Source organism: Loxodonta africana, chromosome 8, assembly GCF_030014295.1.
Source record: "Loxodonta africana isolate mLoxAfr1 chromosome 8, mLoxAfr1.hap2, whole genome shotgun sequence".
NCBI lineage: Eukaryota > Metazoa > Chordata > Mammalia > Proboscidea > Elephantidae > Loxodonta > Loxodonta africana.
The window spans coordinates 127,578,265-127,605,512 of record NC_087349.1 but is presented as its reverse complement, the minus strand read 5'-3'; the positions used below and the strand labels follow the sequence as shown (position 1 = coordinate 127,605,512).

Here is a 27,248-nt window from a genome sequence, read left to right as displayed (position 1 = left end):
GTTCCACAGGTAGCCTCTGACCACTCCCATCAGTCCTGGCCTTCAGTAATAAGCTCTTGACCTATTAGATCTTTCTGACTAATCTCCTATTAGCTGCTTTCTACTTTGCCACTTTTTTTTTTTTCCCCCTCATGACTATGCAGGGTCGCTATGAATCGGAATTGACTCGACGGCACTGGGTTTGGTTTTTGGATTCCATAATACGAAATCCTGCTTAACTGCATTATTTTTTCACTTCCCCTAAAGATAAATAATATGGTACATGTTGTCAAACCAACAGTATGGATCTATTTATCACTAAATTTAAAATGGAATTTCTGTTTTTTTGATAAAGACCTTTAGTCTCATACAGAGTCTTTCATTTAACGAATGATTGGTAATGGTAATTTCATTAGGTTAGAATAGTTAGTGAAGGTATTATTATGCATTGTCAATTTTCCAACAATATTCAGTGAGAATATTCCTATTTAAACATATCATAATTGCCTGTACCTGGGGAAGCTGGATCTGGGGCCAGCTTGCCTCGATTCACACAGTGGCTCCATCTCCTACTAAATGCCTCTGTTCCTCAGTTTTATGACAAAATAGAGATAATAATCCCAACCTCATATGGTTATACTTAGGTATAAATAAAAAGTATAATAAAATATAGGTAAATAAAAAAAAAACTTTTTTTTATTTACCTATACATTCCTATAATTTTAGCAGATGGTAACTGCTCACTACAAATAATTTTTCTCATTGTTATTTTTACACATCATTTTAAATGATGTGTATTTTCTTAAAATGCTCAGGTCTGAATAAATTATTTTTGGAAATGTGTCCTCAGGAGTTATTCACAAAACTGTACATAAAGACATCTCTCTGAGAAGTTTCATCCAGCTTTAACATGTTGAAAACCTGATAAAACCAAATTTACTCCAAAAAGCAACTTATGTAGACCATACATACAGTTACATCGGTAGAATTTTAAAGGAGCCATAACCACTGTGTTCTCAAACAATAGTTTGTTGAAATAGGAACAGTTGATAATATTTCAGAAAACCCAATTATAGAAATATGTGTACATCTATATATGAACTGTAATTCTCACTAACAAAATCTGCATGCACTCCAAAATGTGGCCACGGATTATGATTCCACGGCAGGAGTGTGAATAACTTCATTTCTTACCATGGTTTTTGGATTTTCCAAATTTCCAGCAGGAGCTTGTATTACTTTCTAATCAGAGTATATATGCCTATGTTTAAAATAGATATTTAAGATAGATACATCATCTGACCTAGTACATATTATTGTGCCCCATCTAATCCTTCACTGCTGAGTAGTTTTATATTTGAAACTCTAACAAAATAATAAATGACAAAGAAAGGAAAAATATGCACTAAAATGTACGTCTCAGCATGCTCTATAGGACCAAGAAATTAAAATAATATAAAGGAATAGTATTTGTGTAAGGGTTAAATACAATAAGGCATAGTGACTCAGTGCATGTTATTACATAAAAGAAAAGGTGGCTACAGCATTTGTGTGTGTCTCTTAATATATATATACAGATATACATATATTTTAAAATCCTGTGACTATATAAAAGGTTAGACACACATTTCTTTAAGTTTTAATTAGTAATTATTTCTGGGAAATAGGTTTTTCTTCCTATTGTCCTTCATTTTTTTCCTTTTTCTTTGACAAGTTTCCCAAAGCAGATGTTTTCTGACCATCACTGAACCACGTGGCTGCTGTTGTATTTTGTCCCAGAAACAACACCACTTGTGCCATTTTGAAGTGCTGCACATTCAAAATTGGGGGGAATAAAAAGATTCGCTTAAAGCCTTTACCTGCAAGCTTCCTCCAGCGCGTTTTTGAGTCAGCACCTCCCTTTGTGGCCCATGATGAGAAAGAATGCGCTAAATCACCTTGACAGGTGTCTGTTTGCATCACGTCATGAGCTTCTGCCTCTTATGCTGACACCACAGTCCTCACTTCTCTTCTCCCAAGAGCACACTCTGAGGCTAGAGGGGGAATCGCTTCTCCTGCCTAAAAAAGACACATCCATAGTCAACACATCTTTTATGAGTTTCAGTGCAATTTTATTATTATTATTATTTTAAGCAAGGCTAGAGTTCCCAAGAAGTAAGACTAGGCAGTAAGTAATCCGACTACATACGAAGTATTTTCCCCAGAGACCATCACAGTGGCAAAAGCGTCACCATTATGCAGAGGGGAGCCTTTGACAAAAAGTGGCTAAAAGGAGATAATTTTAGGTGAATCAGGAAACAGGATGAGGGTGGCAAGCAAAGCTGGAAGGGATGAACAGAGCAGGGAAAGGTTGTTAGGGGGGAAAAAAAGTAATTTCCTCTTTTCCTGCTTCTGTATGACCTAGACCTAGGCACACTTAGTATAAAACAATACTTTTTTCTCATATTTGAAGGACATTTCCTGAGCCTTCCCTGGTGCCAGGCATGATGCGGGATACTGGCAATGAGGAAAGGGCCAGACCGATGCCTGTCTTCAGAGGGCTCTGTCAAGTGGGGAAAAACAGCCCCAGAACAGAGCAAAAGGCCAGTGTCCAGGGGAACACCCTGAACGTTGCCTGGGTACGGGAAGGCTTGCCAGCAGAGACCTGGTGTCTTAGTCTACAGGTGCTGCTGTAACAGAAATACCACAGTGGGTGGCTTTAAAAAACAGAAATCCGTTTTTTCACAATTCAGGATGCTAGAAGTACACATTCAGGGTGTGGCTCTAAGGAGATGTCCTTCCAATCTACTTCATCTTCTAGTTGCTGCTGGAAGGGGTCCCTGGGTGGCACAAACAATTAAGCACTCAGCTACTGACCAAAAGATTGGCAGAACACATAAGGTTGCCATAAGTCCAAATGAACTGTATGGCAACTTTTTTTTTTAAGTAGCTGTGAGCAATCCTTAGTGTTTGTAAGACAGATGGATCTGTCTCCAGTGTCTGTCTTCCTCTTCCCCTAAGTGTGTCTCTGTGTCTAACCCGCCCTTACTGTAACTTAGTTGTGATTAGGTTCAGGACCCACCATACTCTGGTATGACTTCATTAACATAACAAAAAAAACTATCTTCAAACAAAGTTGTATTTACAGGTATCCAAAACCCATTGCCCTCGAGTTGATTCTGACTCATAGAGACCCTATAGGACAGAGTAGAACTGCCCCGTAGAGTTTCTAAGGAGCACTTGAGGGGTTAGGATTTCAACAGGTATCTTGGGTGACAAAAGTCAATCCATAACAGTCATCTGTGTCTTAATAAATTTTACCATTTTCAATGACAATTGATGACACATACTTTGTCCAGTTTGACTGCTGTCATATTGCAAATTAAATAAATTACTTAACAGTGATTTAATCTATGATGAATCCCCCTCCACTATACCCCTTTCTTAACTTCTGCGCTTCTGGCAAGTAACTCGTTCTGCTTGTTGGATCCCCTTTTTCCAGGCTGATACTTTCTCGGGATTATGGCCTAACCATTTGGTGCTAATACATAATAAATGCTCAGTAAATGTGGAATCAATAAGAAAACAGAAACTATTCTATATTGGGAGTCACATATAAATCAATCTCAATTTTAAGAACATCCGGTAAACACAACTGTTTATAATGGGCCACATTATCTTTCATTGACTTCCATTGGTACACAGTGACAGCACTGACATTAAAATTATTTGATTTTGAGGTTGGAGAATGTGTTAGGGGCGTCCAGGAAATGAAGCTAAAGACTGTTGAAGAAATGTGGAATAGGAAAGGCTGTCAAATTGAAGAAGGGCCTTATAAAAATTATAGAGGGGTTGTGTCTCCAAGGTGGCCTGGTCTTATTCAGAAAACCCCAGCAGCTGACCATCCTGTTGTGACCCCAAATAAGTTCATTCACTGTTTCTGTCTGTCTCCCCCTTTGCAGAGGACAGGACCATGCAGGTTCATTCCCCACTACCAGTGTAAACAAACACCACACCCAATTTTATGTTAACAGATTGCCCAAAATATTAAAACAGTGGATGATTAAAATGTCATCTTTCCAACAGACTACAGGACTCACAGACATCCCAACACCAGCTGGAATGATATTCTCATCTTCAACACAATTTTAATGAGTCAATGGGAATTGACTGGATGGCAATGGGTTTTATTTATTTTAAATTGGTTTAGCAGCATAATATGTGGGAAGAAGCAGGGAGCAGAATAAAGGGAACCCTTGGTGGTTGAGGAGGGAGGAGGAGAACCAGAGGCCATCAAACTTGATTTCCGAAAGTTATTAATGAGCCTGAGTTCCAGGCAACCACTGGTGTATGCCCTTGTGGATCCATGTGCAATCTTGTGAGGCTGTGACAGCTCTGCTCTGTGTGGATTGTAGGTGAAGTATGTCTGCCCTGCCTTATGAGAAGGTGGAAGGCTGGCAATGAAAACACCTCTGAACCAATTTTTCAGCCATATAGACTGTCGTTCTGTTGCCTTTTTCTTTCTTTCTTTTTAATACATTCAAATAATTTCCTACTTTTAGTGAAGCAAGTAATTTTAGAGAACTCCAAAAGTATTTTGATTCATGGCCCATCTGATTTTTTTTTTTAAACATTGGCAGTGTTGTTTTATGCTCCATTTGTATGATACTAGGTTAAAGTCAGCTCCACTGATACGAATTGCTGGCTTGATCATAAGGTAAAAAGTTAATGTGAAAATGGTTAGTGAGAGGAGGGGTGCTTAAAGAAAGAAGTCGGTTACATTGGATAACAGGAATCTCTTGGGGGAAAAATTTATGCATTAACATATGATAAAAATATCTCAGAACATTTATCTAATGTCATGAGAAGAACATAACTCATAGTTTCAAAAGATATCTTTAAAGTGCAAAAATGTGGGAGGAAAGAATAGGTTTACTTATCTACATAAGCCCTATTATCTAAATTATTTTATGGAGACATAGTGTACTGGTCAAGTAATGGGTTAGGGCATCAGAGAGACACAAGTTTGATCATAGCTCCACTTTGTTCTGCTCCCTAAGAAAGGTACTAAACCTGTTGGAGTCTTGGTGCCTACATCTGTAAAATGGGGATAATATTAACATCTAACTTAAAGCACAGTTTTGAGGAAAAAATGAGAATGCAAATAAGGTACTAAAAAAAAAAAGGTACTAGTCCGTATAAAGTATTCCATGTGTTGTCTATTTGCTGCTAATAGTAGTGTTCAGTGACGTGCTCCAGATTTCAGAATAAGAATACAAGATGCATAACATCCAAACCCATTTGACTCAAAGACCTGTGCTGTTTTCATTACATATAAGTTGCAATGCATAACATGTAAATTAAAAAAAAAAAAAAGCAAATGTTAGTCTGTTGTAGCTGACTCACAAGAAGTTTTTACCATACAACCTTTGTAACATCTTGTCTTATTGGGACAACATAGATTTTTCCATGTCAAATAAAAGTTTCCTGAGGTATGATTGTCTTCTTGGTGTATGAAACACATGGCCAATAGAAAGAACTTCATCCTAAGATTCTGAACTGGCATTAGGATAAACTTGTATTGACCATAAAATGATTGATGGCCAAGCCAGGGCAAGTCCCTATTATGTACTCACCTAATGCATGTTTATAGAAACAAGGAAGGGAGAGACGGAGGAAGGGAGGCAAAAAGAATAGAAGAAAGGCACAATCGAGAAATCAAATTTTAATTAAAACAACTAGGTGTATTCTCTTGCTCAGATTAGTTTCTTCTCAATCTAGCTACATCCAGAGGTTATCTTCCAGCCCCACTTTTGCCCCAAATGGCAGCTATGTTCCTGCTTCCTTGTCTAGCATTAAGACATTAATGCTATTAAGACTGGGCTGGAGCTTCCTCCTTGGTGTCCCACTCCCTGAAGTAAAGGGAGTTTCTATGTTGACTTACTTCATCCTTCTGTATTTAATGATTTATATGTACCTCCTCCTCAGTCTCCATGGTGCCAGCAAGCTGGCAGTGTCCTTGTATTACTCACCCCCAATAAACAATGTTATACAAATACGCTTTGGTCAACTTTATAAACAATTACACATATATGGATGTATTTGTGTGTATGTGTGTATTTGATCTACAAAGCATGGTTTATAATAAACACATTAAGAGTGCATAGTATTTCTCCATGCATGGACTCAAATACAAGAGGACAATATAAGAGAACGGTGGGTATGCAAGGTGAATCAAGATAACTCCAGCATGCTCTGCCCACATCTAGAGGATATGCAACAGGCTCAGTACCATGAGGGACAGTGGAGGTACAGCTGGCAGCAGCCCACATGAACAAACATGGCAAGTAAAAATCATTTTGATCAAAGTCTCAAGTTAGGTCAGATGCTGGAAATCGATTCATCTAGGTTACATCAGAGACTGAGAAATACATTGAAAATTTTTGCCTGAGAATACCAGCTTGAAATCATACACAGCTTGTCACTCCAGGAGACTTAGATATAGGAAAAGAGTTTGATGTGGAATTTTGGAAAGTAACTATACTAAACTGAACTATTGCCAAGATTATTAATGCATCACTTTGATGAGCCAAGAATTTCTATTTTTTCCTATCTGAGGTTGTCTCGGATAGTCTGAAGTTGAGAGAGGGCACAGTTTTTTATTCCAAGAATAAAGAACTTCAAAGTAAAGAAAATAACTGCAGCTAGGTTTTGACAGAGCCTGTTGGGAAGTGGAGGCAGACATGACGTTTTATAAATGTTGGTATTATAATCAGATCACTTCTGTAGTTATCTTCTGATCATCTAATTAGTGAACTCAGCTGGGCTTGAGAATCCTTTCTTTTTTTATAAACCAGCTGCTTTGTCATAAAGTGCCTTTATAAGCCACATGCAGGCAGAACACTTCATTTTGTTTCAAAGTTTTCTTCTGTGTTCCTTGTGTCCACATACTGTGGCCTGAGTGGTAGTTCTAAACTCTCTAGGCAAAATACAGAGAGTCCATAAGAATGAATTAAAAAATTGATAGGACCATTAAGAATAATTGATTGAAAACATGTTTGTGGAATCAGTGATTTGAACACTGTGGAACTCATCATCTACAACCATTTTCATGAAGAAGCAATTCTATTTCAAAAATGGTGAGGCCTTGGATCACTTTGCCTTCATAGCCTCAATTTTCCTATTTAAAAATGAGAGATTTTGCAAAGAGTCAATTAAACACTATATAACATATAAAAGTATTTAACAAACTCTTAAATATAAAAGAAATAACAGTTGTTAGAGTTGGATAGATTTTAATCATCACAATAAGCAATTGTGATACCACAGTGGTTAAGAGCTGAGCTGCTAACGCAAAGGTCGGCAGTTCAAATCTACACGCTGCTCCCTGGAAACTCTATGGGGCAATATTACTCTTTCCTATAGGGCCACTATGAGTTGGAACTGACTCGATAGCAATGGGTTTGGGTTGTTGTCTGTTGGGCTAGTATGAGTCATTAAAGGACAACTTTGGATCCTTGGTGACTTGCAAAATTCCTGTTCCTAAATGTGTTCCCTGTACATATCTACAGAACTCATGCTCATGAATGCATAGTTGGTCTTTTGTAAGCTAATAAGGTTTGCTGTGGTTGTTAGCTATCGTTAAGTCAGCTCTGACTCAGTGAACTTACGTACAACAGGACAAAATGCTTCTCAGTAGCATGTTATCCTCATGGTTAGTGGCATGTTCTAGTCCATTGCTGCAGCCACTTTGTACTTTGAGTGCCTCCCAACCTAGGGGACTCATCTTCTTGCACTGTAATGGACACTATTCTGTTGTGATCTATAGAATTTTCACTGGCTATTTTTCAGGAGTTGATCACCAAACCTTTCTTACTAGACTGTTTTAGTCTGGATACTCCACTGAAATCTGTCCACCATGGGTGGCCCTGCTGGTGTTTGCAATACCAGTGGCTTATCTTCCGGCATCACAGAAACATGCGAACCTCCACAGTAGGACAAACTGACAGATGGGGAATGCTTAATGCTATAAGATGACTATCTGGGATTTTTAATTTTCCTTTGCCTTAAACTTTAACCTGAATTCCCAGCACAAATCTGCCACTCCATCAAAGATGTGTGGTTCAGTTGAGTCCTACTAGGATCCCAAGAATCTGGCTACATGTTGATAGGTCTGAAGAAATAAAAAGACCAAGAGCATCAGTATCAGCTCAGGAATGCATGGGTAGAGCCCCAAGATCAAGCCAGAATGTTTTTAATACATTTCAATAAATGTATTATAATACTTTGTCGGGGGACAGCCCTACCAAGGAAAGACCCTCACTGTGCGTCCTGGCAGATAATCCAAAGAACTGACATGTAGTCTTTTCCAGATTCATGAGTTCAGGGAAACTTACTGAAACAGGCAAGCAGTTGCTCTCCAGTGGTGGCCAGCTGGAGTATTTTCCGCAACCACCCAGCAATGGACCCAAGCTTATATAGCATTCCAGCTGGGACCAAGGCTCATTGTTTCCTCCCACGTCCTTGGGTAGTCAGTGTTCTCAGGGACTTCAGGTCCAGGCCCAGATGTTTTCCTTCTTGTTGCCAAGGCATTCCTCAGCCTTGGCCGCTGGCTAGGTCATGCCCCTCCCGGCCTTGTACCTGAGCCTGAGTCCATCCCAAATTCATCCCCAGCATGCTTCAGGGAAGAGCAAAGCTGATTCCATTAGGAGGGGATGCATATAGCTGAATAGCATTACCCTACAATCCAATCCTGCAAACCCTCCTAATGTCCCTACAATCTTACCGCCCCCTCTTCAGCAAAAGCCCTCTGACTTGGTATGCAGAGGAGCATTGCAGAACCAAACACATACTCAGCGTAACCAGCAACCCAGGAAAATATATAGCAATAGGAGCCCCAATATCATCCAGAAGCCTGTCTGCCAGGCGGACAGGAGGAATTGCAACCAGCTGAAGACAGGGTCAGCAGTGTCATGTTTGATAACAGTGATGTGTTGCTGCAAGTCCTGCACAGCCAAAGACACATTTTTAGAGGCATCAGGGCTATACACGCAACATTCAGGTTTTATCATAGTACATGTGCCACCGTGCGTGGCGGTCAGGATGTCAAGGGCCATCCTACTCTGAAGGACGACCTTCTGTATTTGTTGTCTCCACATTTTGAAGGGCATTAGCCCACCTGGTTTTGTTAAATGCAGCTGTGGTGTTTCTGGCTAGTGCTTCTACCTGCCACTCCATATCTATAGTGGTGGTCTGGGGCAAGAACAGGGACAAGAGCCAAAACCACCTTGATGTGTGCTGGTATCTGTGCTGGGCTGTTACAGTTTGCCAGTTGCTGGGAACACTGGGGAGGGTGGTGTAAATATTAGCAGCTATGTACAGCCGCCCCCAGGTGCAGTGCTCCACCCATTTGTAGGGCCACCCATGCAAGCCACATGTCCAGAGCCACCCCTTGAGCGATGGGTATGCCCATAGGCTTTGCTTTTGCTTCCCTAACCATCTATTGGCAACAGCTAGCAGGGTTCTAGCACACTGTGTTGGAGGTCCAATTCATCACTCTGAGGGGACAAAAGGTATTAGTCTCATTCCAACACTCCGAGAAAGGGAACTTGGCTTTTTATAAGGACTTGGTTCCACTTGCAGTAGGGCATTATACACTTCACATGACACTTTCTCCAACATGCTGAACCTCTCTTCCACTTCTCGCCACAACTGGGACCAAAATCCCAGTGGCCGTTTCTCGTCGCTTTGCCATTGCCACAGGCCCTGCCCGTACCCGTCAGGGTAACAGGCTATGTCCAATTGGCACGGCTGACCCTGCATTAACACTCCTAAAGCCTGTATTTGTTTTACAGTGACCTTTAGCTGCTGGAAGGCCTCCTCTTCCTGTGTCTCTCAGTCCCACACTACTCCTTTCCTCATATTCTGTGTGTCTGTCTCTTTCTGTCTCACTCATTCTCTTCCCGTCTAGCCCACCCCGTATCACTTTCTCATCCAATCTTTTTGTTTCTACCATCTTCAGTCTCACTTCTTTTTTTACTAACTTATAGGGGCCATAGGGTTTGGGCTAAATGGGGTACGAAGGTGCACCAATGCCCTAGGAGCCTGTCGAATGCCTGTAGTTGCTTCACAGTTTCTGGGCATGGGTACGCTTGGACTTTATCTATCACCACTTCAGGCATCACTTGCGTCTTACCCATGCAGATAACACCCAAGTACTTGACCAACAAACCAGGCCTCCGCATTCTTCCCTCGATCACTGCCCACCCCTGCAACTGGAGGTGTGTGACTGCCTCACCAACTGCAGTCTACAAAGAAGCAAATGAGTCAGAGGTCAGCATGATATCATCAATATAGTGGAATACGGCCACCTCAGCAGGGGCAATCTACTACTTGAGGTCAGTGGCAGCCATGCCGTAGTGTGGGAGCACGGTAAAAGTCCACTGCCTTGCCTCCCAACTGAAGGCAAACTGGTTCTGGCTGTCTGAGTGTAGAGGGATGCCAAAGAAAGCTTTAGCCAAGTCGAGCGCAAAGTGGTAAGCGCCCAGTGCCTCCCCCATTTGCCCCATTTATCTGTGCAATGTTGGGTACAGCTGCAAACAATGGGAGAGTCACTTTATTCAATTCTCAGTAGTCTACTGTCATTCTCCAGGAGCTGTTCATCTTGCACATTGGCCAGACAGGACTATTGAAGGGGCTCTTGGCTGGTCTCAGAATCCCCATTGGGCATAGCTCCTGCAAGGCCTCAGCAATTTCTTGGTGCCCACCAGGGAGGTGGTACTGCTTAAGGGCCTTGACCTGAGCTGGGGAGTGCAACTGCACAGGGGACCATTTAGCATTACCTTGTGCTACAGTTTTTATAGCTCTCATTTGCAGGTAGAACTCACCGGGGGTCTGCAGCTCCAGCCCCAACAAGACATCTCTGCCCAGAATGTATTCCGGTATTAGGGCTGTGTATACTTGGTAGGCTTTTGGGGGTAGCCTTCCAATCTTCGCATTAGTTTGATTTGGTGCACCAAGATGGGCCTACCCCCCTACCCATCAATAGCTATTAGCAGCCCTTTAAACCAATCAGGGTTATCATACGACAGGGTGCATTCTGCTCCAGTGTCCACCAAAGCTAAAACATGTTGCTTGTTAGTGGGGGTCCAGTGTATGATCATTTCAGTGTGTGGCCTCCGGTCCCCTGTCACCCAGTGGAGGGCTTCCTACACCTGTGGTGCACCTTGGCCACACCCCTAGTCAAGGGATGAGGGACAATCCCACCCCTCAGCAGGTGGGGGAGCCTTAGGTTTGGCCTACTCTTATGGGCTCTGGTCAGTGCCTTTGTGGAACCCAAAGCTTTTGTCAGGAACAATTCTACACCAAAGAAACACATTTTATAGAATAGGCAGTTTGATCAAACATACAGCACAAATAAGAAATGCTCTTGCAGGGGACTGCTGCATTGAGACCCCAGACTGCTTGTCTGAGATGCATGGTCCAGGCTGGGGTTGTCTTGTCCCCTCACATCAGCCATTTAAACCTGTCCATTGAAGTGTTTAATTGCCCCTATGTCTTGGGGTGATAAAGACTGTGAAGAGTTCGTTCAAGATCCAGTGGAAGCCTCTGTATAGGATAAAAAGCTCCGATACAATTCACCTGCCGAGAACACCCTGGCCTGTTGGCTCAGGAATCTGTCCCTGCACAGGTTTTAGCTTTGGCCAGGGTCTCATAGGTGGGTCAGCTTTCCTGTGCTAGCCAGCATCTTCTGATGGCAGTGGCAGTCCATACATGTAGCCCCAGTCTAGGATGGTGTGTGAATCTCCGTGGACGGTCCTCTCTTAAATCCAGGAGGTGGTTGACTGCACATCTCTTTACTCTGGAGCAGGCAATGCTTCAGCCTCTGCAGTCAGCTGGTTAAGACCGGTCTGTTCGTTGGCTGTTTTCCACTTTCAGCCTAGGGGCTTTTCTGATGACTATCCACACAAGTAACAAAAGCTTCTCAGGAGCAGAACTGATTTTTTTTTTTTTTGTCCAGATGCCTCATTTCCATAAGGACTTGCATTTTATGTCAGTCTGAGAGTTGTCAGTGGCCAGATTGAATGGCCAGGCTTTTAGCTAGAGTCCACGTCACAGTGTCCTTGTGCCCCTCTAAAAACGGCCCTAACTGCAGCAATCCGCATCAAGACTTGGAGGCAAAAGTTTACAAAGGTGTGCATTAATACTGTCAATGATAGTGACCTCAGACCTAGAGTATACCTCACTGGACTTTAATTGTAACATAAAGCCTTTGCTCCTTGCTGGTGACAGAAAAATTAGGCTCAATCCTCAATCTTAATTATTTCTGAAGGAAGATCAGGGAAAGGTTGGCAGACCCTCCATTCATTTGTGGGGTCACGCCTTCACCACACGAGGTGCAAACTTGGTTCCAGCCCAGTTCCCTGGTAACCTGAAAGTGAGTTCCCCTTTTTTAGTTTTCCCCTTACCATTGTAGCTCCAGCTATGTTGCTGTTCAGTTTTCTTGGCGGGGGCATCTATCAGAGAATTCTGAGATCTCTTTAAGGTCACTCAACACAAGCTCTCTTGAAGGGCTTTTTACTCCTTTTTTTTTCTTTTTTCCCTGCTGTTTTAACTCTTGCTTTGCACTGGGTGTTACAGGGCGTTCTCAGTGCCAGGGACCTGTTTATCCCCTCCAACTAGCTCCAGTCCCATGTTCTAGCGACCCAAGCTTATATACCATTCCAGCTGGGACAAAAAAAAAAAGGGCAAAGGCTCATCATTTTCTCCCACGTCCTTGGGCAGTCAGTGTTCCCAGAGACTTCAGGTCCAGGCCCAGATGTTTTCCTTCTTGTTGCCAAGGCATTCCTCAGCCGCTGGCCCAGTCATGCCCCTCCTGGCCTTGTACCTTAGCCCGAGTCCATCCCGAGTTCATCCCCAGACTGCTCCGTGGAAGAGCAAAGCTGATTCCATTAGGAGGGGATGCATATAGCTGAATAGCATTACCCTACAACATTATAGGGTAATGCTATGCAGCTATACGGTAATGCTATATATATAAAAAAAAATATATATATATATATATATAATGCTATATACAACATTATAATAAATGGATGAAGGAAAATTTTCAAAAGCATGTTGTACACACAAAGGAAGTACAGCCAGCATTTTCAGATAGCCAATCTTCTAACAGTTACAGTATCAGCGTTGAGGTTATTTGTTTATGTTTGCACAGTGCTTCATACTTTTCCAAGCACTTTCAAACATATCATCCCACAACAATGTTCAGTTCCACCCAATTCACCTCAATTTGTGTGTATTAAGTTGGAAAACCTGTGAAAGAAAGCAAATGAAGATTCACAATAGCTTACATGTTTTGGGTGTATTCTAGGTGTGGAACTTTCTTATACCTTTTCTCAGGTGGTATTCTAACCTAATAAACTCTTAAGTACAAAAGAAGTAACAAATGTGTTATCGTCCTCATTTGTAACTGAGTAAACCGATGCTCAGGAACGTGGACAAAGTCTCTCAGCTAGATTAGTGGTAGAGCTAGGATCTGAATTTGAGTCTTTGAACCTTTGGCCAAGCAGTCTTGCAGGCCAAGTCCACATTGTGGTCACTCTTTTAGGCTGATCCTGAGTATGCATGAAGGGGGGAGGCGGTGGGGGAAACAAGCAATAGGATAGGAAGCAGGGCTGTATGGAAGAGAGAGTCACAACACAATAGCAAGGTTGTGATGTAGTTCATCGCGGGAAAGTTAATGAATAATGAAGGGATTGCTTGTGGATTCCAGTCTTCCCCTCCACCATGTTGACTCTAACAGCTGCACTCACTTTGTGAAAATCGATCAGATACAGACAATTCATGGACTGAAAGTGTGTCAGGAAAAGAGCATTTGAAAGTCCCTGGAAATGAATTATTTTTAAATTTTACCTCCAAAATTTTAAAGCCCAGAGCAACTAATTTTGGAATTGAGGACCAGCATAATATCCAAGGAATTTTCCACAACCTCCAAATAGTACTTCTCACCAAAGCAGTGATACCCAATGCATGTGAAACAATTTATTTCAGGAATATTGCTCCCCTCTCCGACTCCTCAGTGACTGTGAAACAAGAACTTGATATGTTGATGGGCCATGATGGAGAGGACTGGAAGAAGCAGAGCCCAGAAGCAAGTGACCAGAGGGTTTCACCAGGGAATAAAGAGCTAGAGGTTTTCTGAAGCTGGGCCTCCCACTGGCACAGGCATTCATCTTTCTGATCTCTGGCTTGAAAATCCATATAGCCCATGAATCTCTTCATGATCCTTTTAACAACCTAGGCACACTGAGCTGGGGTCTTTTGCAAGAGTGAAACTTCTGGATAAATAATGAGGAACAGACATGAAATTAGTATCACATGTAGATGTATATTATAAATGCATTTTGAAAGTAGCAAAATCCTTAAATCATGGTAAATGCATAAACTTAAAAACAAGGGTATATGTACAACGATGAAAAAAAAAATGATGAGACGGTAATATTCTACTGTTTCTGTCACTGAGACATAGTGATTTTTCTTTGGCGGGAGGGTACTTTCGTCTATTTTTGTCTATTTGTCCATTTATCTATCTATCATCTATCAGCATCTGAGTGGGAAGACAGCAGTGTATATAGAAACTTAGCATGGAAGGAATCCTAGAGGCTTTCTAATTCAGTGTTTTCTATGGTGTATTTTATAATTACTTGCAGAAGGTATTTTTAAGTGAAATTCCATGGCCATGTACCTGGGGAAATATGACATATGTCTTCTTAGAAATTCATAATACACATGAGCAGATTAAAGACTACTGCAGTTTTCAAAAAAAACTACTTGTTTCATCTCGTTTGACCCCGTAGTTTTCCAAATTTACATTCAATAACCCTAACCAACATCTTTCAAGGAACTAGTGTCCCCCCAATCCGTCTTAAGGAAAAAGATGGTTTATTCCAACGCTTTACCTACTGCAGAAATACACCAGAGCTGACCTCGATGTTTGCGTTGTCAGGGTCTCTCAGCAGTGATTTAGGAACTATCATGAGGCAGGCACTTTGTCATTTGTCAGATTTGACTCCATTGATGGGCACATTTAGAGGTTCTATTTTTTTTTTTATTGTTAACTTCCTATCCAGGGAATTGCTACAATATAAATATATTGCTTAAGAAATTCATACATTCCACCGCTGAGGCAATTGGCCCAACTCTCTAGGCAGGGACAGTCACTGAACAAAGCCTAATTGTTCCGATGAAAAATACATGTTTATCATGCCAGGTCATCATAAGAGGATTAGGACCACTAGACACATTAGTCTTTCTCTGGTTGGGGTCTGAATATCATAGCTCTGTTCTGGCCTCCAATAGTTTGTTAATCAATCCACAGTGACCTTACCCATACCACCATCATCAATTAGAAAACATATTTATCTTAATATCAACTAAGCTGTCTTTTAAATTGTTTTCACAAACTTCTAGGATTTATATGCTATGTGCTATTAAATGAACCCAACTGACTGGAAGAGGTCCATATTTATGCCTATTCCCAAGAAAGGTGATCCAACCTAATGTGGAAATTTTAGAACAATATCATTAATATCACAAGCAAGCAAAAATTTGCTGAAGATCATTCAAAAATGGCTGCAGCAGTATATTGACAGGGAACTGCCAGAAATTCAGGCCAGTTTCAGAAAAGGACGTGGAACCAGGGATATCACTGCTGATGTCAGGTGGATCCTGGCTGAAAGCAGAGAATACCAGAAGGATGTTTACCTGTGTTTTATTGACTATACAAAGGCATTCAACTGTGTGGATCATAACAAACTATAGATAACATAGTGAAGAATGGGAATTCCAGAACAGTTAATTGTGCTCATGAGGAACCTTTACATAGATCAAGAGGCAGCTGTTCAGACAGAACAAGGGGATATTGAGTGGTTTAAAGTCAGGAAAGGTGTGTGTCAGGGTTGTATTCTTTCACCATACCTATTCAATCTGTATGCTGAGCAAATAATCCAAGAAGCTCGACTATATGAAGAAGAATGGGGCATCAGGATTGGAGGAAGACTCATTAACAACCTGCGTTATGCAGATGACACAACCTTGCTTGCTGAATGTGAAGAATACTTGAAGCACTTACTGATGAAGATCAAAGACCACAGCCTTTAGTATGCATTGCGCTTCAACATAAAGAAAACAAAAATCCTCACAACTGGACCGATGAGCAACATCATGATAAATGTAGAAAAGACTGAAGTTGTCAAGGGTTTCATTTTACTTGGATCCACAATCAACAGCCATGGAAGCAGCAGTCAAGAAATCAAAAGACGCATTGCATTGGGCAAATCTGCTGCAAAGGACCTCTTCAAGGTGTTGAAGAGCAAAGATGTCACCCTGAAGACTAAGGTGCGCCTGACCCAAGCCATGGTAGTTTCAATCGCATCATATGCATGTGAAAGCTGGACAATGAATAAGGAAGACCGAAGAAGGGTTGATGCCTTTGAATTGTGGCGTTGACGAAGAATATTGAATATACCATGGACTGCCAAAAGAACGAACAAATCTGTCTTGGAAGAAGTACAACCAGAATGCTCCTTAGAAGCAAGGATGGTGAGACTGCATCTTACATAGTTTGCACATGTTGTCAGGGTGGATCAGTCTCTGGAGAAGGACATCATGCTTGGCAAAGTACAGGGTCAGCGGAAAAGAGGAAGACCCTCAACTAGGTGGATTGACACAGTGGCTGGAACAATGAGCTCAAGCATAACAACGATTGTAAGGATGGCTCAGGACCAGGCAGTGTTTCATTCTGTTATGGATAGGGTCGCTATGAGTCGGAACTGACTCAACGGCACCTAACAACAACAACAACAATTAAATGAACCCAAGACTTCTACATACAAACTTCTACTCAAAAAAAAAAAAAAAAGTCCTCCATCCTACCTTTACATAATTGAATTTTCCTGATTATATGTGATTTTTAAAAAAGTATCCAGGCCTTTATCCCAGACACTGATACACAGGTTGGGAAGGACAGCACAAGGGTGAACCTACTGCACACTGCTCGAGGCTTCTGTCCAACCTGTTATTAGTTAGCACTTTTGAGGCATGGTGGATGGCTGCTCCAACTATACATCCAGCAGACTGTATCATATTCTTCTACCTTGCCCAGGAGGACATCAGATGCTCTGTTAAACATCAAGAAACAGTGTAGCTATGTCATGCTTCTAGTTTGCTATTCTAATGATGCTACCACAGAAGAAACTTGTATTAATTTGTCTTGTCTTGCTATTCCAACCCATGAAGGAACTTTGCATTAAATCTTCTTAGTTTCATAACACTTCTTATTTATACAAGCTTGTTTTCATCTCTCTGAAATAAGAACATTTGTCTACCTCCAGTATATTGTCAGCTCTCTCATTTTCCAAGGTTTTGCAAACATTACTTCATAATTATTCTCAATGGTGTTTTCAACTTGTTCATTCTTAAATAATCACTCATCCATATATTTTTAAAATATTTGTATTTAAGACATAACTCAATTTATAAGTCTACTATTCAATTGAATTCAATTACACATAATTCAGTGGAATCCCAGCAGCCACACTGACTAAGAGCTCAGGTGCTATCCAAAAGTTCAGCAGCTCGAATCCACCAGCTGCTCTTTGGAAACCCTATGGGAGAATTCTACTCTGTCCTACAGAGGTCACTATGTGTTGGAATAGACTCGATAGCAGTGGGATTTTTTATACATAATTCAATTATACACTTGTTTGAAGTGCTCAGAATATTACATCAAAAATGCGAATTGAGGACTTTTCTATCCTGCCCCCATTCCACCCAAATCACTGAATGATAGAAATAATACAAAAAAAAAGAATAAATTGATAATGAAAAAAAAATCCTTTGTCATTGAGTCGATTCTGACTCATAGCAACCCTATAAGACAGAGCAGAACTGCCCCATAGGGTTTCTGAGAAGTAGCTGGTGGATTCAAATTGCTGACCTTTTGGTTAGCAGCTGAATGCTTAAGTACTGCTCTATCAGAGGTCCAAAAAAGGAACCCTTGGTGATGCAGTTGGTTAAGAGCTTGGCTGCTAACCAAAAGGTTGGCAGTTCAAATCCACCAGCTGCTCCTTGAAAACCCTGTGGGGTAGTCCTATTTTGCCCTATACAATACTGCTTTGAGTTGGAATCTACTTGATAGCAAAGTTTTTTTCCTTTTTTTAATTGATAATAGTGCTCACAAATAAGCAGGGGTGCCAATTATTGGACAGAGAATCCTGAACTTACAATGCATATGGAGTTGGTTTATTGGAGAAAGGAATGTGTTGGAAACCATAATTTGTATTTAGGAGAGTACTGCAGTAAAAAGAAAGGCAGGCTCTGTGGTATTTAATTTCGTGATTGACAAACGTACATCACAGGAAAAGGCTCTCAGGGCTTGGTGTCTAAAATTTAACGTGCAAACAAATCACATGGGTACCCTCTTAAAGTGCAGAGTCTGGTTGAAAGGTCTGGGGTGGGGGGGACCAAAAGTCTGCATTTCTTGCCAGGCTACTGCTGCTGGTCCTTGAATCTTGCTTTGAGTAGCAAGGGTCTCGATCAGAGGCTCTCTGGGTGTGTAGTCCTACAATATGTGATTTTACAAGCCCTCCAGAGAATTCCAACCTAGGGAACTTATCTTCCAGCATTACATTGGGCAATTTTCTGTTGCAATCCACAGGGTTTTCACTGGCTCATTTACGGAAGTAGATAGCCACCAGTTCTTTCTTTCTGGTCTTTCTTCATCTGGAAGCTTTGCTGAAATCTGTCCACCATGAAGATCCAGGCAGGACAAGGCAGCTTGTCATTCTGTTGTACACCATGGATCAGAGCCAACTTGATGGCAACTAACTAGCAACAACGACAACCAGGGGATTTTGGTACAAGCTAAAGACCTACTGGTAATTAGATGAAGAAGTGCCTTAAGTTTGGCTGGCCTGTTGCTCTTCATTAACTACCCTATTCATTCCCTTCCCTGTTCCAGCTATAGGGCCCATCAGTATTGCCTCCCAAGCTTAACACCCTCCTGAACTCTGCTTTCAAAAGAAATTAGCCAATGCTCCTGAGGAGGGCTTATAATATTGATTTGTTATCTGAGGTAGAACAAAGCAAACTTGGAGGCAACCTGCATCCCTAACATCCATATGAAAGGCAGACAAAAGAAAAGGCAGCTCTACCCAGGAAGAAAAATATTTTCAAATGACCCTCTCACGCTGACCCATTTCTTACTTTGGCATTTGCATCATGGGGTCCCAATTTTACTTGTCAATTTCACACTCACTTTTCCTAGAGATGGACCTCCAGGTGACATCATCTACCTACTTATATGGAGGCTGTGTCCAATTTCATTCCTAATATTTTTTACAGACCAGCCTAGGGCAACCATAGAGGCCCAAGACCCACCATATATTAAAATACCAAAATGTTATTAATCAAAGTAAAAACTATCAAATGAAATACTCTTTTCTCCTACCCTGATAAATGATGTGGAAGTCCAGGTTCATATGTAGAATTTTGGACTCCCTGGAGGTCTACCTCTGAACACTTAGCCACAGGGACAACTGGTACCTGACTCCTATGCCCTCTACCCCATACCCTGGACAGCCTACTCCCTTTTTATCTCTTTTTTCTTAATCTAAGCAACTGATCTCTACTCTTTGCATTTTGGCACAGTTCAGGGATTTGTGACAATAGTAAGCCAGTCCAGTTGCCCTCTAGTCGACACCCCATGTGTGTCAGAGTAGAACAGTATTCCATAGGGTTTTCAATGGCTAATTTTTGGGGAACTAGATCACCAGGCCTTTCTTCTTAGGTGCCTCTGGGTGGACTCAAACCTCCAATCTTTCAGTGAACAGACCAGTGTGTTAACCATTTGCACCACCAAGGCTAATTTAAGTAGCAGTGTTAAATGCTGCCCCTGGTGGGTGCCACCTGGAAGCTAGGAGAACAGAAGTTGAGCATCCTTAAAAGGGCATACTAAAATCTTCAAGGGAACATAAAAAATTTGAAAAAAAACCCAAGATGATTGCCTAGTTAGCGTTCTGGAATATGAAGACACTGTATACATTATTTCCATGTCCTTCTTGATTATGTCTTCTGAATGCAGCAATTTTTTAAAAAATTTTTATTGTGCTTTAAGTGAAAGTTTACAAATCAAGTCAGTCCCTCATACAAAAACTTATATACACTTTGCTTATACTCCTAATTGCTCTCCCCCTAATGAGACAGCCTGCTCCTTCCCTCCACTCTCTCTGCTCATGTCCATTCTGTCAGCTTCTGACCCCTTCTGCCCTCCCATCTCTCCTCCAGATAGGAGATGCAAACATAGTCTCAAGTGTCTACTTGATCCAAGAAGCTCATTCTTCATCAGCATCTTTTTCTATCCCATTGTCCAGTCAAATCCCTGTCTGAAGAGTTGGCTTTGGGAATGGTTCCTGTCTTGGGCTAACAGAAGGTCCGGAGGTCATGACCACTGGGGTCCTTCTAGTCTCAGTCAGACCATTAAGTCTGGTCTTTTTATGAGAATTTGGGGTCTGCATCCCACTGTTCTCCTGCTCCCTCAGGGGTTCTCTGTTTTGTTCCCTGTCAGCGCAGTCATCAGTTGTAGCCAGGCACCACCTAGTTCTTCTGGTCTCAGGGTGATGTAGTCTCTGGTTTATGTGGCCCTTTCTGCCTCTTGGGCTCATAATTACCTTGTGTCCTTGATGTTCTTCATTCTCCTTTGTTCCAGGTGGGTTGAGACCAATTGATGCATCTTAGATGGCTGCTTGCTAGAGTTTAAGACCCAAGACACCACTCTCCAAAGTGGGGTGCCGAATGTTTTCTTAATAGGTTTATTATGCCAATTGACTTAGATGTCCCCTGAAACCGTGGTCCCCAAACCTCTGCCCCTGCTACACTGGCCTTTGAAGCATTTAGTTTATTCAGGAAACTTCTTTGCTTTTAGTTTAGTCCAGTTGTGCTGACCTCGCCTGTATTGTATGTTATCTTTCCCTTTTCCTAAAGTAGTTCTTATCTAATATCTAATTAGTGAATATCCCTCTCCCTCCCTCCCTACCTACTCCCTCTTGTAACCATGAAAGAATATTTTCTTCTCTGTTTAAACTATTTCTTGAGTTCTTATAATAGTGGTCTTATACACTATTTGTCCTTTTGCAACTGACTAATTTCACTAGGCATAATGCCTTCCAGATTTCTCCATGTTATGAAATGTTTCACAGATTCATCACTGTTCTTTACTGAGGCATAGTATTCCATTGTGTGAGTATACCATAATTTATTTATCCATTCATCCATTGATGGGCACCTTGGTTGCTTCCAACTTTTTGTTATTGTAAACAGTGCTGCAATGAACATGGGTGTGCATATATCTGTTTGTGTAAACACTCTTATTTCTCTAGGATATATTCCAAGGAGTAGGATTCATGGATTGTATGGTAGTTCTCAACATAAAGAAGACAAAAATCCTCACAACTGGACCGATGAGCAATATCATGATAAACAGAGAAAAGATTAATGTTGTCAAGGATTCCATTTTACTTGGATCCACAATCAACAGCCATGAAAGCAGCAGTCAAGAAATCAAAAGATGCATTGCATTGGGCAAATCTGCTGCAAAGGACCTCTTTAAAGTGTTGAAGAGCAAAGATGTCACCCTGAAGACTAAGGTGCGCCTGACCCAAGCCATGGTAGTTTCAATCATATTATATGCATGTGAAAGCTGGACAATGAATAAGGAAGACCGAAGAAGAGTTGACGCCTTTGAATTGTGGTGTTGGCGAAGAATATTGAATATACCATGGACTGCCAAAAAAATGAACAAATCTGTCTTAGAAGAAGTACAACCAGAATGCTCCTTAGAAGCAAGGATGGCGAGACTGCATTTTACATACTTTGGACATATTGTCAGGAGGGATCAGTCCCCGGAGAAGGACATCATGCTTGGCAAAGTACAGGGTCAGCGGAAAAGAGGAAGAGCCTCAAGGAGGTAGATTGACACAGTGGCTGGAACAATGAGCTCAAGCATAACAACGATTGTAAAGATGGCACAGGACTGGGCAGTGTTTCGTTCTGTTGTCCACAGGGTCGCTATGAGTCCGAACCGACTCGATGGCACCTAACAACAACAACAACAACAACAACAACAACAACAACATGGTAGATCTATTTCTAGCTTTTTTAAGGAAGCACCAAATCGATTTCCAAAGTGGTTATAGCATTTTATATTCCCACTAGCAGTGTATATGTGTTCCAGTCTCTCCATAACCTCTCCAACATTTACTATTTTGTGTTTTTTGGATTAATGCCAGCTTTTAAAAAAAAAAAAAATTTTTTTTTTTTTTTTTTTTTGTTGGAATGAGATAGAATCTCATTGTAGTTTTGATTTGCATTTCTCTAACGGCTAATGATCGTGACCATTTCCTCATGTGTCTGTTAGCTACCTGAATGTCTTCTTTATTGAAGTGTCTGTTTATATTTTTTGCCCATTTTTTAACTGGGTTATTTGTCTTTTTGTAGTTGAGTTTTTGCAGTACCACGTAGATTTTAGAGATCAGGTACTGATCAGAAATGTCCTAACCAAAAACTTTTTTCCACTCTGAAGGTAATCTTTTTACTCTTTTGGTGAAGTCTTTGGATGAGCACAGGTGTTTGATTTTTAGGAGCTCACAGTTATCTACTTTTTCTTTTGCATTGTTAGTAATGTTTTGTATACTGTTTATGCCATGTAATAGGGCTCCTAACATTGTCCCTATTTTTTCTTCCATGATCTTTATCGTTTTAGATTTTATGTTTAGGTCTTTGATCCATTGTGAGTTCATTTTTGTGCATAGTGTGAGGTATGAGGCTTGTTTCACTTTTTTGCAGGTAGATATCCAGTTATGCCAAAACCATTTGTTAAAAAGAGTGTCTTTTCCCCATGTAACTGATTTGGGGCCTTGTCAAATATCAACTGCTCATATGTGGTTAGATTTATATCTGGATTCTCAATTCTGTTCCATTGGTCTGTGTATCTGTTGTTGTACCAGCACCAGGCTGTTTTGACTACTGTGGTGGTATAATAGGTTCTTAAATCAGGTAGAGTGAGGCCTCCCACTTTGTTCTTCTTTTTCAGTACTGCTGTACTTATCCAGGGCCTCTTTCACTCCCATATGAAGTTGGTGATTTGTTTCTCCATCTCATTAAAGAATGTCATTGAACTTTGGATCAGAATTGCAATAAATCTAGAGATCTAGTTGTGGATTTATTTATTTTATTTAAACTATATGTATGTATATGTATTCTAGTGTGGTTTTTTACTGGAGAACTCATATCTTTCTTCAAATGGATAATTGTTAGCCATGAATCACAAGAGATTTGCCAAGAGCCAACAATGAATAACTTTTTCAAAAACTGCCTTTCTGCTATCCCCCCTATTCTATTTGTCTGGAATTATTTTCATCCCTAGGTTGGAGCATCTCCATCTATCCTACAAGTTTTTAATACACTTTTATATGACTTTTCCCTTTGACTCTCTGGGTTTCATTCTGGGTGAGTTTTCCCAAGTCTATCTCTCAGTTAATTAGTATGTCCTTTAATTGTGTCTAATCAAGAGCTTATCCCAACTATTGTACTTTTTCTTTACCTGATTTTTATTTTCGTATTCCTATACCTTCTAATTGATTATTTTTATAAAACAAGAGTTTAATTGTTGGCTGCTTTTATCTTATATATTTTTTTAATTTTAATTCTTATTGAGTATTTTAATCACATTTGAAAACATTTGTCAAATGATTTCATAAAGTTAATATTAACTAGAGTGAATTTTCTTGTCTGTCTTTTATAGGATTTAATTTCTTCATTAGTTTTTGAATTTTGAATTCTCTCATTTTGATGGGAGGATTTTTTGTTTTGTTTCCTTCTTTCTCCCTCTTCCTGCCTTCTTCCTCTCCCTGTCTACTTTCCTTGACGTCTGTCTTTCTGTACTGCTGTTGGCAGTTGACTTCAGGCCCTCTTAGCGTGCAATTCAGAGCTAGGGATTAAAATGTGCTGATATCTGGGATAGTTCACCGAGTCCCAGAACCAGCAGGAGTCCTTAATCAATGGAACAGGCTGTCTGTCTCCTCCCTAATCCCTAGGCTTTTAGGTTGATTAGAGTCAAGTTGTCCAATCAGGCAGCCATTAGACACTTGTGGCTTTTTAAATTTAACTTTAAACATGTTGCCAACAAGTCAATTCCAACACATAGCAACCATGTAGGACAGAGTAGAACTGCCCCATATGGTTTCCAAGGCTGTAATCTTTGTGGGAGAAGACTCTCCCATCTTTCTCCACGGAGGGCTGGTGGGTTCGAATCACTAACCTTTTAGTTAGCAGCCGAGTATCTAACCAGTGTGCAATCAAGGCTTCTTTCAATTTAACTTACAATCAATTAAATAAAAGTAACAATGCAGTTTCTTAGTCACACTAGCCAAGCGTGGCTAATGCTCCTCTAATGGGCAGCTCTTTTCCATCTGGCAGAACGTTCTGTTGCATTGTTCTGCTCTACAGCTGTGACTGCAGTCCTTTCTCTCTCTCTCTTTTTCCCCAGCCATTTTTAAACTTCTTTTCACTGGAGATGTGGCAAGGGTGAGGGGCGGCTCGGAAGACCACATACCAGCCCTGTCTTCTGTTTTAGTCCTCTTTTCTCCTGAAGGAGCTGAAATCCAAGAGCCAATGCCCAACTCTAGATCCCGGGCCTGTCGAGTCCATGGTTTCAGAGCCACTTATTATTTGGGGTTTCTATTTTGTTCCGGTCTTCAGGGCTGTGTACCTTGTTTTTGAGCTGTGCCATTTCATTGATTTCTCTTTTAATATTTTAACCACCATAACTAATTACTTGGAGCAGAATGATTTCTGTACGAATTAGAAGATTCATGAAGTTCAGCCCTTTTAATCACCCAGTCAGCTTGCTAGCAATAAGGGATGGTTTCCATCGAGAAGGTCCTGTGGAGTGGGATGTGGTCACCAGCAACCTTATCAAGGGCTGCAGTAGGACGCTGCTTGCTCTTCATTTTGGCTTTAGCTATGGTGTAATCTCCAGAATCAAAATATTTTTGCCCTTTCCACGATTCTTTCCTTAAGAAATCTGAACCTCCAGGCTTTTGTCCCAGGCAAGGATACCTTTCTTTTAATATTACTTCTTCAGCTTTCTCTGGGCTTGTATTTTATCTTCCATTTTCTTCTGCTCCTCCGTGGAGGCCGACTCCAGGATTTCTCCTGACGCGGTGTTCCCTCTAACTCCACTTCTCTGGCTCTGCCTGTTGTTATCGTTATTAAAGAACATCTTTCCTATTTTTCCTTTGTTTATTTCATTTTTGTTTTTTGGTTTTCTTTGGGATGGGGGGATGGAAAGGCATTTCAATATCTTTTTGTGATTTGCTTGCTAATATCCTTTGCTTCTTTTTCTGCTTCTTTTATTTCTTATTGATTTTGGAATCAGTGGCACAATGAAAGTAATCATTGGTGGTCTGCTTTTGGAAAGATTCCAACCAAGAAAACCCTGTGGAGCTCGTTCTACTCTGTAACACATGGGTTTGCCAGAAGTCAGGATTTTAACTGCAACTTTTTGTTGTTGTTATTGTTGTTGAGAAGGAGCTGTGGTGTCACAGTGGTTAAGAGCTCAGGCTTCTAACTGAAATACTGGCAGTTCAAATCCACCAGCTGCTCCTTGGAAACCCTGGGGGGCAGCTCTACTTTGTCCTACAGGGTTGCTATGGCAAGGGGAATGAACGCTTGTTGAGAATAGACACGTTAAAATATATACCAATTCGACTGTTTCTACATGTACCATTCAGTGACATTGATTGCATTCTTTGAGTTGTGCAGACATTCTCACCCTCCTTCTCTGAGTTCTTCCCCTTCATTAACATAAATATACTGCCCCAAAGATTCCTATCTAATCTTTCAAGTTGCTGTTGTTAATTTGATCCCATAGAATTTTTTTTTCTTAGTATATTTTGTTTTTTCATATATAACATTTTAACATCTGATTGTTAAGAAGTCTTTTCTTTTCCCACTGACCCTGAGTATCGCCTCTGTGGAGCTTCTGTTGTTGTCAGTTGCTACTGAGACGATTCCGAAGTAGAACTACTCCATAGGGTTTTAATGTACTTATTTTAACCTAAGCAGATCGCCAGGCCTTGTTTTCCACGGAATCTCATATAGATACTTCTAAAAAGAGCATAAGGATCAAGGCAGACATTTTTTACTACTTTAAGCTAAACTATTGTTTGGTTTTAAGAAGACTTTAGGAGATATTTCTGGTTTAAGGTTTAAAGATTATTTCAGGGCAATAGTTTCAGGGCTCCATCCAAACTTCATGGCTCCAGGAAGTCAGGAGTCCATTAGAATTTTAAATTCTGTTCTGCATATTCTCCATTTTGATCAGAACTCTTCTGTGTGTTCAGATTGTTCAAAAAGTTCAGTAGTGGTAGCCAGGCACTGTCTTGTTCTCCTGGTTTCAAGCCAAAGGAGGGAATTAGCCACACATTTCACATCCTCCTCCTATTCCTGACTCTTTTTCTTCCTCTGTTGTTCCAGGTGAATAGAGACCAATTTTTTTTTGCCTTGGAAGGCTGCTTCCAAGCTTTAAAGTCCCAGGTGACTACAAAACAAACTAGGACGTAGAACAGAAACACTAAATGCATTATTAGACCGATTACCTGCGACAGTGCATGCAACCATGATCCTAAACCTCCAAACGGAGAAACCAAATCCCATGAGGTTTTTGGTTGTACATAAGCACCTTCAGAAGCTGCAGTTTTTAAAAATTTTTCTGTCATTGTAATAAATATATCTATCGCACAACTTTTGCCAATTCAATTTTTTACAGGTGTACAATTTATTGACAGCAACTACAACAATCAGCTTTGCAATACTACCCTCAATGCAATTTTTCTATCACCCTTAACTCCCCTACTTCCCCTTCCTCCTGTGGCTGGTAACCACTAACAACCTTTGTTCTCTATACATTTGCTTTTCTGGTCTTTTTATGTAAGTGAGGTCATTCAGTATTTGTCCTTTTGTGATTGACTGATTTCACGCAGCATAGTGTCTAAGCTGCATCCATATTGTAGCAGGTGTCAGGACTTCATTTCTCCTGCTGGCTGAGTACTACAACCTTGTATGTATGCACTACGTTTTGTTTATTTATTCATCTGTTGATGAGCATTTAGGTTGTTTCCCACCTTTTAGGTATTGTAAATAGTGCAGCAATGAGCGTTGGTGTACAAGTC

The 27,248-nt window shown here is 40.8% G+C and overlaps 1 protein-coding gene and 1 pseudogene across 4 annotated transcripts in view; one reads left to right on the top strand and one right to left on the bottom strand.

Moving 5' to 3' along the window:
* The window catches only part of NRG3 (neuregulin 3), a 1,465,063-nt gene that overhangs the window by 1,052,193 nt on the left and 385,622 nt on the right, over positions 1-27,248 (top strand). The window lies entirely within an intron of this gene.
* On the bottom strand, positions 24,908-25,222 carry LOC111752987 (cAMP-regulated phosphoprotein 19-like; annotated as a pseudogene).